The following is an 11,852-nucleotide window of genomic DNA, read 5'->3' on the forward strand; positions in this document are numbered from 1 at the left end:
CGCCTTCTCCTCCTCACTGCAGAGCAGCTACTCCAGAGCAGAGCGGTGCGAGAGCAGCTCTCAGCACTTGGAGTCCACTCGGCCTCACCGGGGTGAGTGGGGCAGACGCTGGTCACGACAGGGACAGGGGGGCTGTCACCACTGTGACGTCTGGCTGTCCCACTGTGACCCTGGACCGTGTCACAGAGGGGCTGCACACACCCTCCCCCCAGGCCCTGCCAGGGGCTCTGCAGTGGGCAGGGGCTTCCGGGAGCTGCCCCCACCCCACTGTCTCCTGAGCGGGAGGGGTTTCCCCAGGCCACCCCTGCCATGTCCCCACATGGGGACACCGGGCTGCAAGCGCCGATGGGCTTCCTTCCACCCTTCCCCGCTTCTTCCTGCCCCTCTCACCCAACGTGTCTGCAGCGGGGAGCGCGGCTGCCCTGCCTGGCGCAGCTTGGGCAGGCGATGGCTGCTCACACCGGCTTTGGAGCCGGCTGCACCCCTCTCCCACCGGCCCCGGCAGCACCGGACCTGCTCCCACACGGGTCCCGCTGCAGCTCCCGCTGCTCACGGTTCCCAGTGCCATGGAGAGGACTGCTCTGATTTGCTGAAGGTGCTGAGGGGGGTGCCGTTGCCAAACTCGGGGAGGGGGTTCAGGCTGCCGAACCAAACAGGGTGGTGATGGATGGCCGCTGCTCCCTTGGTGTTCCCAGGAGAGAGGCCTGTCCATGCAGCAGCACTCGCGGTGCCCTAGGGCTCATTAACGCTCCGTGCCACAGGTCGCCCGGCTCCAGGCCGCCCGCCTGGTCCCACGGGCCGTCGAAGGGCTCAGGGTCGATAACTCTTGCGGGAATGGCAGGGTGTTCAGTTCCAGCTAAAGGGCCTTGGACAGATTACACGGAAGTGTTTTCTATGGGTGTAAGACGTGATGGCCCAGACCAGTGAGAACGATATCTCGGGTCAGAAAACCACCCCCGTGTGTGCGATGTGTGAATGTTGGGCCTGGGCGTGTGAACGAGTGGGTCGGAACGCCGCCCACAAGATACGCATGGGAACGTGACTGAAACCAGTCACAATAGGAGTGTGGTGTGTTTAGAATAACAATTATTGAACAAAGTCATTTGTCTAACCTCTTAGCCCAAGCTCATCCCTGTAAATCTATAAATGGAGAACCGTTAATAAAAGAGAGCTCAGCTCTGCCCGGCTCTGCTCTTGCTGCCAACAAGAACCCTGTGCCTGTGCGCCCCGTCTGCGCCTGTGTGAATCGTTCCTCATCGCCACAACGCTGACAATCCTTTCCTCAGAACCCTCCGGGTCCCCAGCACCCTCCTGTCTCGTCCTCCCTAACAATGATTCAGTCCCCATTCCTCCCCGTCTGCACAAAAACGTGGTTTGCAGGTCACCAAGCTGGGGACCCATCCCTGGGGCCGCACAGGCAGTGCCCCGGCCTTTCTGCCTTGTGGACCTGTGGATTTTCTTGAAGAATTCCTTGCCAGATTCAGGCAAGCGTATATCCGTAATATAATTTCTCTCTAAACACGTGGGTGTATTTTTCCTGGGGTTAGGGACTGTAATAGACTTAACGATACATTTGTTAATCAAACCGGTCTAAATGGATATGTTATCAGTGGCTGTGAAACCTGAGCGTGTGATATTAGTATATGCTGCCATTAAACAATGCAACCTGTATGTAGTCTTTGTAAAAAACTTGTTCCACAGATACGTGTAAAAGCCTAATTTAGCGTACCCTGCAGAACATTCAGGAAGAGACTGACAGAGAGAAGGGCCCAGTTGCATCCTTCTGTGAACAGGATAACGGGGTCTTCAGCACAAAGCGGGAGGAAAACCAGCTCAAGGCCTTGGAGCCCTGGCCAAACCCAGCGTGCTAGGCCAAGGATAAGAAATGCACAAAAGAACGGACCGCAGCCTTCATCCAAAAGACCCCCGCCCGTGACCACCCGCAGACACTGCGCAGGCGCAACAGGAAGGAGCCAGAGCTGAAGACTATAGATATAATTCCTTGGAACTCATTTTAATAAGAACGGCCTTGTCGAGGAAAAGTTATGAATGTGTATAGGCGTTCCTGGAATAACCATGAATACGTAATCCTTTACCACATGTAACCAAGCTGGCCGCTCCTGGAAAGGCGCCGTGGTGCAGCGCAGGCTCCCCGGCCGCCCAGCGCTCTTTTGCCCGCTTGCTGCAATAAATTCTAAGCAATTTATTCCGACGGGTGCGTGCTGTTTATCGTGATCGTCTGTAACACCGTGCACGTTTGCACGCGTACTTTCCGTGCTTAACACAAGCACGTGTATCAATTATTTCCTCGCACAATCGCGGGTGTATTTTCCTCCCCTGCTTCCGCACAAGCACGTGTAACTTTCCGTGCACATCTGCACGTGTATTAACCCTCGCAGGATTGCGAGTGTATTGTAAATTTACCCTCGCAGAATCGCGAGTGTGCACTTTCCGTACTCACTACAGCACGTGTATCTCTTCAAAATAACCCCACACCGTGTTCAGGCAAGTGCGGACTCCTCCCGGGCTCAGGGACGGCTCCGGCACTGTTTTGGTGAAGCCACGTGCATGCACTCTGTGCACCGCCTGTCGTATTGGTTGCTGCCCCTTCATCATTTTCCTCAACTGGTATCCGAACCTTTATTCGAGTCACTTTTGGATGCTAAAACCCTGTTTCTCACCGGTTTAACAGAAGTTGTTTTGGACCCTGTTGTCCCTTAAACGAACCTGGGGTGCCTCCGGGACACCCCCCTTTCCATATTGATCCCCAGGAATGAGTCCCCCCTCAGTCTCCTCTTGTCCAGCTCCAGAGCCCCAGCTCCCTCAGCCTTTCCTCACACGGCAGATGCTCCACTCCCTCCAGCATCTTGGTGGCTGCGCTGGGCTCTCTGCAGCAGTTCCCTGTCCTTCTGGAGCTGAGGGAGAACTGGACACAACATTCCAGGGGTGGTCTCCCCAGGGCAGAGCAGGGGGGCAGGAGAACCTCTCTCATCATCTTGCACAATAACGCCCCCAAACTGAGTAGTTTTGCCAAAAAGAAATTGCAAATCTTCCAAACTCTCGCAAATAAATTTGTAATTTCACCAAAAAATGCGCAAATCTTGCCTCAAAATACTAATTTCCCCCCCAATTGCAAATCTTGCCCCAAAACCTTGCAATTTTGCGCCAAAATCTACAAATCTTGACAAGAAAATCCGTAATTTTGCCCAAACTTGGCAAATTTGCAAAAAAATTTATAACCTTTTTGGGGGAAACACTCATTTTTTGATCCATTTTTTCGGGGGAAACACATTTTTTTATTAGAAACAAGTGCATATTTTGGGGAAAACCCCAATTTTAGGGCCATATTTGGGGAGAAACACCCATCTTTGGACCCATTTTTGGAGGGTGCACACAGTTTTGGGTGCACTCATTTTTTTGGGGGGGGGAAAACAACTTTTGGGCCCACATTTTGTGGGTAAACACCATTTTTTGGACACATTTTTGGAATGAAACAGCCATTTTCAGTCCCATTTTTCGTGGGGTAGTACCCATTCTGGAGGGAACAAGACCCATTGTTTTGGGAAAAAACCAATACTTCCACTACTTGAGGTCCATTTTTGGGGGAAAACACTCAGTTTTGCGGGGAACCCATTTTTATGGGGAAAAAGCATTTTTGGGGCCCATTTTTTGGGCAAAGTACACAATTTGGGGGTGTCCCAGTTTTGTTACAAACCAGACCGGGTCTCTTTCAGTGATTTTCTCTCAGCTAAGCTCTTCTCGGTCGCTGTACCTTTCTGGGTCAGCCTGCATATTTTTCCCAGGATGCCCGTGGCGCCGAACTGGAACTCGCCTCCAACCCCCGTCATCTTTTCGGTCCCCTAGCGGTGCCCGACAGCGACAGGGCAGGGGCTGTCTCAGGTCCTCCCCGTCTGCCCAACAGGGCAGGGCTCCATCGCCTTTGGGGGTGTCCCCTGGAGCCTCTCCGAGTGGCGCCAGCAACTCCGCGCTCAGCACCAGCGGGTGCGGCTCCTCCTGAGGGGATGGGGGATGAGGGGGCGGGGCCACCGGCCGGCGGCGCGCGGGGCTGAGGCGGCGAGCTGCGATTGGCCGGCCGGGCCGCAGCGGCCGTTCCCGCCTGAGCCTTGGGGCGGAGCCAGAGCGGGAGTGCGGGGGGCGGCCGGGCCAGGAGCCGCCCGCAGAGCGCCCGGAGAGCGGGCTTCGGGGACTCTGCCCGGGAACGAGCGGCAGGAGGAGAGGAGACGGCCCCAGCGGTACCGGGTGAGCTTCTGGCTGGAGCCTGGGAGCTGTTCCTCCCAGCGAGGGCTGTCGGGCACTGAACGGGCTGCCCAGGGCAGGGCTGGAGCCGCCATCCCTGGAGGGGTTTCCACAGGAGCTCCTGAGGGCCGTGGGCAGTGCCGGGGGGTTGTGCTTGGACTCCAGCACCTTCAAGGTGTTTGACACCCAAAGGGATTCTGTGGCACACTCAATTTTCACATTGCCATGGAGCCTGGAGGTCCCAGCGGGGTTTGGATCAGCGTGTTCTGGAACATTCTCAGTGGTCGGGTCTGTGTGCAGAGTGTGGTGGGAATGAGAAGAGAGGAGGTGGAGAGAACAGTGGGGAGGTGGAGGAGCAGGAGTGGAGGTGAATACCAGAGAGAGCGAGTGTGTGCGGATCAGCAGTGATCACCCCAAACCTGCCCCGCAGACACGGCACCCAAAATCCTGCACCCCAAAATACTCTTCCCAAACCTGCACCCCAGATCCTGACCCCAAGCCCTGCACCAAAACCTGCCCCTCAATCCTGCACCCCCAAATCCTCCACCCCCGATCCTGTCTTCCCAAACCCTGCACCCCAGATCCTGCACCCCCAAATTCGGCCCTACCAAACTATGCACCCCTAAACCCTACAACTGAAACCTTGCACCCCCTAATCCTGCCCTCCCTACCTTCCTGAACCCCGAAACCTGCACCCCAAACCCTGCATTCCCAAATCTTTCCGTCCTATACCCTCCACCCCTAAACCTGCCCCCAAACCCTGCACCCCAAAGAATTCCCTCCCAAACCTTGCACCTCCAAATCCTGCACCTCAAAGGCCTGGAAACCCAAGCCCTTCAACCCCATCCCTGCAACACCAAATCCTGTACCCCAAACCCAGCACCCCAGAATCCTGCACCCCAAATCCTGCCTACCAAACCTTTCACTGCAAACCCCTGCACCCCAAGATTGTGCTGCCCTAAACACTGAACCCCCAAATCCTGCAGACCCGGATCCTTGACTCCCAAGACTCTGCACCCCCAAATCCTGCACCCAAATCTCTCACCCCCACCACCCTGCACTCCCAACCCCTGCACCCCAAAACTCCACACCTCCAAATCCTGAACCCTGAAACCCCGCACCCCCAAATCCTGTGCCCCAGTCCTGTGCACCCCACACTCTGCAACCTTAAATTTCCCCCCAAGCCCCTGCACCCCAAACGCTGCACTCTGAGACCTGACTTCTAAACCCTGCACCCCCAACAGTGCACCCCCAAATCCTGAAGCCCCAGATCCTTCCCTCCCATACTGTACACCCCCAAATCCTGAACCCCCAGATCCTGAATTCCAGGATCTTGCACCCCCAGACCCTGCACCCCCAAATCAGACACACGAAAACTCTCCACCCCCAAATCTTGCACCTCTAAGCCTCCACCCCTTAACACTGCATCCCCAAATCTTTCACCCCAAAACCTCAACCCAGAACCCTTTACCCCAAAACCCTACACCTCCAAATCCTGAACCCTTAAACCCTGCACCCCCAGAATGAATGAACCCCCAAAACCTACACCCCCAGATGCTGCTGCCCCATACCCAGCACCCCAAACTCTGCACCCAGAAATCCTGCACTCTCATAACCCTGCACCTCAAATAATTCCCTCGACCCTGCACCCCCAGAACCTGTAACCCCAATCGCTGCACCCCCAGGTCCTGTCCCCAAACTCTGCACTGCCAGATCCTGCCCCCCTAAACCCTTAAAGCCCAAATATTGTACCCTCAGATCCTTCCTCAACACCCTGCACCCCCAAATTCCCCACCGAAAACCTGCACCCCCAGATCCTGCACCACCAAGTTCTGTGCCCTGAAGCCCTGCACTGAAAATCCTGCCCCCTAACTCTGCACCCCCAAATCCTGCACCCCCAAATCCTGCATCCCTAAACCCTGCACCCCCAAATCCTTCAACCCCCAAAGCCAATGCACTGCCAAACCCTGGACCCCCAGATACTGCACCCCAGAACCCTGCACGTTGAAATCCTGCACCCCCAAACCCTGCAGCCCAGAACCCTGTACCCGATATCCTGCCGCCCCACAACTTGCACCCCCCAAACCTGCAACCCCAAATACTGCACCCCAAATCCTGCATCTTGAAACCCTGCACCCCTAAATCCTTCCTCCCAAGCCATGATTCCCCAAAACCTGTAATACCAAATCCTGCACCCCTAAATTCAGCCCTACCATACTTTGCACCCCTATAATTCAGCCCTACCATACTCTGCACCCCTAAACCCTGAAATCTTACACCCCCTGATCCTGCCCTCCCAAATCCTGAGCCCTGCACCCCCAAAGCCTGCATTCCCAAACGCAGCAACCCCAGGTCCTGAACACCCAAACACTGCACCCCCAAATTAGGCAGCCCCAAACCCAGCACCCCAAAATCCTCCATTCACAAACTCTGCATCCCCCAAACCTGGACCCCCACATGTGCACCCCCAAAATCATGCCCCCCTGAAATGCTGCACTTCAAAACCCTGCACCCCTAAATCCTTCTCCCAAAACCCTGCCCCCCAAACCCTACACCCCAAGGTCCTTCCCCCACCTCCTGGAACCCCAAACCGTGCACCCCAAAGAATTCCCTCCCAAACCTTGCACCTCCAAATCCTGCACCTCAAAGGCCTGGAAACCCAAGCCCTTCAACCCCATCCCTGCAACACCAAATCCTGTCCCCCAAACCCAGCACCCCAGAATCCTGCACCCCAAATCCTGCCCTACCAAACCTTTCACTGCAAACCCCTGCACCCCGAGGTTGTGCTGCCCTAAACACTGAACCCCCAAATCCTGCAGCCCCAGTCCTATGCACCCCACACTCTGCAACCTTAATTTTCCCCCCAAGCCCCTGCACCCCAAACGCTGCACTCTTAGACCTGACTTCTAAACCCTGCACCCCCAAACAGTGCACCCCCAAATCCTGCACCCCTAATCCTCCACCCTTTTAACACTGCACACCCAAAACCTGAACCACCAAATCTTTCACCCCCAAAACCTCCCTCCTCCAAACCCTGCACTTCAAAATGCTGCACCCCCAAATCCTTCTCCCCAACACCCTGCACCCCCAGATCCTGACCCCAAAAGCCTGCACCCCAAATCCTGTACCCCAAAGCCCTGCACTCTCAAATCATACATGCCCAGAACGTGCACCCTAAACTGTGCACCCCAAAATCCTAAACCCCTTAACCCTGCACCCCCAAATCCTCCAGACCCATGTGCCGAACCCAGCACTCCAAAATCTACCCCCCAAAACCTACATCCCCAAATCCTGCACCCCCAGGTCCTGAACAGCCAAAATCTGCACCCCCAATTCTGCCTCCCCAAGACCTGCACCCCCAATTCTGCCTCCACAAGACCTTCACCCCCAGTCCCTGCTCCACTAAATCCTACACCCCCAAACCCTGCACCCCCAACCTCCTGTACCCCAAATCCTGCCCCCACAAGTTGCACCCCAAAACCCTGCTACCCCACATCTTGTACCCCCAGATCCTTCCCCCAACACCCTGCAATCCCAAACCCTGCACCCCCAATTCTGGCGCTAAACCCTGCACCCCCAGAACGCTGCACCACTGAACCTTGCACCCTGAAACCCTGCTCCCCCAATCCCCCCCCCCAAAACTCTGCACCCCAAAATCCTATACCCAAAACCCTGCACCCCACAAGTTGCACCCCATATCCCTGCACCCCCAAATCCCTGCACCCCCAAATCCTCCAACCCTCAGGTCCTGCACCCCCAGGTGCTGAACACCTGAACCCCTCACCCCAGACCCCTCACCCCAAAGCCCTGCACCCCCAAATCCTGCCTCTAAACGCTGACCTACAAGGTTCTGTACCCCAACAGCCTGCTCACCCAGATCCTGCACCCCAGAACCCTGCACCCCCATATTCTGATCCCTACAGCCTGCACCCCCAGCTCCTGCACCCCCAAAACCTGTACCCCTAAATCCTGCACCCTTCAACCCTGCAGCCCACAACGCTGCACCCCCAACCTCTGCAGCCCCAGTTCCTTAACGTGTGAAACCTGCGCCCCTAAGTCCTGCACCTCAAAACCTTACACCCGGAATCCTGCCCCCCAAACCATGCACCCCAAAATCAAGGCCCCTCAAACTTGCACTCAAAAGTCCGCACCAAGAAACCCTCCCCGCCCAGTTCCTAAAGACATGGAACCTGCACCCCCAAATCCCGCACCCCAAAACCCTGCAGCCCAGTACCCCAGACCACCAAATCTTGCAACTCCAAATCCTGCCCCCTTTAGCCCTGCACTTCAAACCCTGCACCCCAAATCCTGCAACCAAACCCTGCACCCCAAATCCTGCAACCAGCCCTTGTACCCCTAAATCCTTGACCTCCACATCCCGAATCTCCAAACGCAGCAACCCCAAAACCCTACACCCCCAATCCCTGCACCCCCAAATCATTGTCCTTCAAATCCCACACCCAATGCTCGTACACCCCAAGATCTTGCACCCCCACACACTGCACCCCAAATCCTGCACCCCCAAATCCTCCAGCCCCATGTCCCAAACCCCCAAACCCTGCACCCTCAAGTCTTGCACCCCCAAACCATTCTCCCCGAAATCCTGCAACCCCAAACCCCACACCTCCTGCACCCCAAAATTCGACACCTCCAATTCTAAACCCTTAAACCCTGCATCCCCCAAATCCTTCCCCCCAAAACAGTGCCCCCCAAACCCTGCACCCCAGATCCTGCAGCCCCTAACTCTGCACCCCAAACGCTGCACCCTCAGATCCTGCGTCCCCCAACCCTGCACCCCAAATCCTTTACCGCAAAATTCCCCAAACCTGCAAACCCAAATTCTGCACCCCCAGTTCCTAAACATGCGAACCCTGCACCCCCAAACATTCAGCCCAAAGCCCTGCACCCCCAAATCCTGCCGTACACAACCCTTCCCCCCAAACCTCTTCAACCCAAGGTACTGAAACCCTAAGCCCTGCACCCCAAACCTACATCCCCAAATCCTGCACCCCCAGGTCCTGAACACCCAAAATCTGCACCCCCAAATCCCTGAACTCTAAAAACCTGAACCCCCAATTCTGCCTCCCCAAGACCTGCACCCCCAAACCCTACACCACTAAACCCTGCACCCCCAAACCCTGTACCCCAAATCCTGACCCCCACAAGTTGCACCCTGGGGACAATGGGGGGTGCCCAGGATGTGAGAATGAGTCCTGAGGACAAGGGGAGCCTGACAGGGCCCGAGCAAACCCGACAGGGCCTGACGGAGCCTGACAGGGCCCGAGCAAACCCGACAGGGCCCGAGCGAATCTGACAGGGCCCGACGGAGCCCGACAGGGCCTGAGCAAACCCGACAGGGCCTGACAAGGCCCGACAGGGCCTGAGCAAACCCGACAGGACCCGACAAAGCCTGACAGGGTCCGATGGAGCCCGACAGGGCCCGAGCAAACCCGACAGGGCTCGATGGAGCCCGACAGGGCCCGAGGAAACCCAACAGGGCGCGACGGAGCCTGACAGGGCCCGAGCAAACCCGACAGGGCTCGACGGAGCCCAACAGGGCCTGAGGAAACCAGACAGGGCCCGACGGAGCCCGACAGGGCCCTAGCAAATCCGACAGGGCCTGAGCAAACCCGACAGGGCCCGACGGAGCCCGACAGGGCCTGAGGAAACCAGACAGGGCCCGACGGAGCCCGACAGGGCCCTAGCAAACCCGACAGGGCTTGACAAAGCCTGACAGGGCCCGAGCAAACCCGACAGGGCCCGAGCAAACCCGACAGGGCCCGACGGAGCCCGACAGCGCCCGAGCAAACCCGAAAGGGCCCGACGGAGCCTGACAGGGCTCGATGGAGCCCGACAGGGCCCGAGGAAACCCGACAGGGCCCGACGGAGCCCGATAGGGCCCGAACGAACCCGACAGGGCCTGACGGAGCCCGACAGGGCCCGAGCAAACCCGCAAGGGCCCGACGAAGCCTGACAGGGCTCGATGGAGCCCGACAGGGCCCGAGCACATCCGACAGGGCCCGACAAGGCCCGACAGGGCCCGAGCAAACCTGACAGGACCTGACAAAGCCTGACAGGGCCCGACGGAGCCCGACAGGGCCTGAGCAAACCCGAAAGATCCCGATGGAGCCTGACAGGGCTCGATAGAGTCCGACAGGGCCCGATGAAACCCGACAGGGCCCGACGGAACCCGAGAGGGCCCGAGGAAATCCGACAGGGCCCGACGGAGCCTGACAGGGCCCGAGCAAACCCGACAGGGCCCGACAGAGCCCGACAGGACCCGAGCAAACCCAACAGGGCCCGAGCAAACCCGACAGGGTTCGACAAAGCCTGACAGGGCTCGATGGAGCCCGACAGGGCCCGAGGAAACCCGACAGGGCCCGACGGAGCCTGACAGGGCCCGAGCAAACCCGACAGGGCCCGAGCAAACCTGACAGGGCTCGACGGAGCCTGACAGGGCCCGAGCAAACCCGACAGGGCCCGAGCAAACCTGACAGGGCACGAAGGAGTCCGACAGGGCCCGAGCAAACCCGACAGGGCCCAACGGATCCCGACAGGGCCTGAGCAAACCTGACAGGGCCCGACGGAGCCTGACAGGGCCCGAGCAAACCCGACAGGGCCTGACGGAGCCTGACAGGGCCCGAGCAAACCCGACAGGGCTCGATGGAGCCCGACAGGGCCCAAGGAAACCCGACAGGGCGCGACGGAGCCTGACAGGGCCCGAGCAAACCCGACAGGGCTTGACAAAGCCCGACAGGGCCTGAGGAAACCAGACAGGGCCCGACGGAGCCCGACAGGACCCTAGCAAACCCGACAGGGCCTGAGCAAACCCGACAGGGCCTGACGGAGCCCGACAGGGCCTGAGGAAACCAGACAGGGCCCGACGGAGCCCGACAGGGCCCTAGCAAACCCGACAGGGCTTGACAAAGCCTGACAGGGCCCGAGCAAACCCGACAGGGCCTGACGGAGCCTGACAGGGCCCGAGCAAACCCGACAGGGCACGAGCGAATCTGACAGGGCCCGACGGAGCCCGACAGGGCCCGAGCAAACCCGACAGGGCCTGACAAGGCCTGACAGGGCCTGAGCAAACCTGACAGGACCCGACAAAGCCTGACAGGGTCCGATGGAGCCCGACAGGGCCCGAGCAAACCCGACAGGGCTCGATGGAGCCCGACAGGGCCCGAGGAAACCTGACAGGGCGCGACGGAGCCTGACAGGGCCCGAGCAAACCCGACAGGGCCCGACAGAGCCCGACAGGACCCGAGCAAACCCAACAGGGCCCGAGCAAACCCGACAGGGTTCGACAAAGCCTGACAGGGCTCGATGGAGCCCGACAGGTCCCGAGGAAACCCGACAGGGCCCGACGGAGCCTGACAAGGCCCGAGCAAACCCGACAGGGCCCGAGCAAACCTGACAGGGCTCGACGGAGCCTGACAGGGCCCGAGCAAACCCGACAGGGCCCGAGCAAACCTGACAGGGCACGAAGGAGTCCGACAGGGCCCGAGCAAACCCGACAGGGCCCAACGGAACCCGACAGGGCCTGAGCAAACCTGACAGGGCCCGACGGAGCCTGACAGGGCCCGAGCAAACCCGAC

Source organism: Patagioenas fasciata, chromosome 27 (genome assembly GCF_037038585.1).
Source record: "Patagioenas fasciata isolate bPatFas1 chromosome 27, bPatFas1.hap1, whole genome shotgun sequence".
NCBI classification, from domain to species: domain Eukaryota; kingdom Metazoa; phylum Chordata; class Aves; order Columbiformes; family Columbidae; genus Patagioenas; species Patagioenas fasciata.